The 1896-nt window shown below is 32.2% G+C and overlaps 1 long non-coding RNA gene across 1 annotated transcript; it reads right to left on the bottom strand.

Annotated features, from left to right (window-relative positions):
- Window positions 1-717: 717 nt before the first annotated feature.
- LOC108950094 lies at window positions 718-1445 on the bottom strand. Its single transcript, XR_001975063.2, has 2 exons — window positions 1298-1445; window positions 718-882 (listed from the first exon to the last, which is right to left on the bottom strand). It is a non-coding gene; the product is annotated as an uncharacterized LOC108950094 (long non-coding RNA).
- Window positions 1446-1896: the final 451 nt, after the last annotated feature.

Below are 1896 nucleotides of genomic sequence, written 5' to 3'. Positions count from 1 at the left end.
TTTCCCCTCTAAAAGATGAAAAATAAGGAAACAGGAAAAAGAGGGGAAAACTGTCTTCCCTCTTTCCCCTGTTTTCCCACTTTTCCCTGTTTATCCCTCTTTTCCCTATTTCCCTCTTTTCCCTATTTCCCTCTTTTAGTGTTGTTTTCCCTATTTTCGCCTGTTTTCCCTCTTTTCCCTCTTTTCCCCTCTTTTCCCTGTTTTTTCCCTCTTTTCTTTATTTTTCATCTTTTCCCTTGCATGTTAGTATTGATTTTCTGCTGTTCCCTTTTTTATAATTATCAAAGTTAAGTAAATAAAATAAAATATAAAAAAATCTCGCTTTTTTACTAAACAGCATTTCCCTGTTTTCCCTGTTTTCCTTTTCCCCTCTTTTAGGAATGCAAGTTTTCCCTTTTTCCCTCTTTTCCCTATTTCCCTCTTTTAGGGTTGATTTCCCTCTTTTCCCTGTTTTCCCTTTTCCCTCTTTTAGTGTTACCCCTTTTGAAGTGATATGGAAACTACTTAGGATGACACAGAAGGCGGAAATATTGGATAAACTTTGTTAGCAATACAAATTGCATAGCCTCAACGAAATGCATGGAAACCCAGATTTAACATGAACCAATAGTCCAAGTTAAACTCAACATGTTATAAGTTCCATACATACCTCACTCTTGGAATTCTAGCAACAGCTCGTCCAGTACCCCATGACTCTGCACTTGTTTGTTCACCAGCAATAGATTTCACAGCATATGCCTGCCTGTGGTTCTTGCTGATATTTGTATGAACAAAGTTAACAATGTCTGGACGGATCGGAGCCTTGAAAACTGCTGGCAATGTAATGGACCCCGAAGCAACACCCTTTTCCGAATACACGGACACTAATGGCCGTGCACAAGCCTGAAACATAATGAATATATAAACTTTGTTACTAATTAAATATTTTCTAAATTAGCTACATTTAGTTTTTTGCTTTCTAATTATAATACACAGAACAAATATATGCATGTTGGACAGAAACATTTTTAAACAAAGCCAATATAAAACAGTTTCCAACATTTCGTTTATACTATTCCATATGAGTAAGGTTGTAACTTGTAAGATACACTATATTATACATCCGAATACAGGTATCACTCAAGGTATGTTTTAGATACAAGAGTGAAATGTTAAAATGAAACACATGCTTCTCAATACTACAGTTTTTGTTTGTAATAACCAAACATCGCTAAAGTTTATAACTACACGGATATAATATTAGCGTTATACAACTTGTTGTTAGTTAAAATATATATAAAATAAACAAAAAACCTACCATTTTATCCCACAATTATGAACAGCAAACCAGTTCGGTCGCTGAAGAAAAGAAAGAAGGGACACCACGTGGCGGATATATGCCAAAATGTGAGAAAATAGTTCGTGTATGTAACTTGCTAAATAATACAGATATCTGCAGCGTTTAATACAAAAACATATTAATATATGTTGGTAAACATATAAATTCAATATATGATTGTAAAATTAAAAAATACTTTCATATTTAATAATATATGAACTTTGCGGATGAATATAATGACTTACTATAGAAATCATTAAAAAGAATACTACATAAATAAAAAGTTTAAAACTATTGTTTATACAAGTATAGCGTTTTAAATAAACACATAATATTACTAATTAAAATTAGATAAAATTATTTAAAACGCAGTCGTGATACACGAAACAAGGTACTCGGTCAAACGCGGAATTGTAGTCATTTTATTTTTTTTAAAGAATAGTTCAAAATGAACATATTAAAATAAACGACGTGGGAAAATACATATTTTTTAATTCGTAACACCAAATATTTGTCTTTCAAATTTTAAATTCTTTTCGGCAACTAAATTTTGAAGCACTGCTTTTCAGGGGGAATTC

Source organism: Ciona intestinalis, chromosome 1 (assembly GCF_000224145.3).
Source record: "Ciona intestinalis chromosome 1, KH, whole genome shotgun sequence".
Taxonomy (NCBI): Eukaryota; Metazoa; Chordata; class Ascidiacea; order Phlebobranchia; family Cionidae; genus Ciona; species Ciona intestinalis.
Note: the sequence above shows the minus strand (reverse complement) of the source record. Positions and strands in the feature narration are given on the sequence as shown.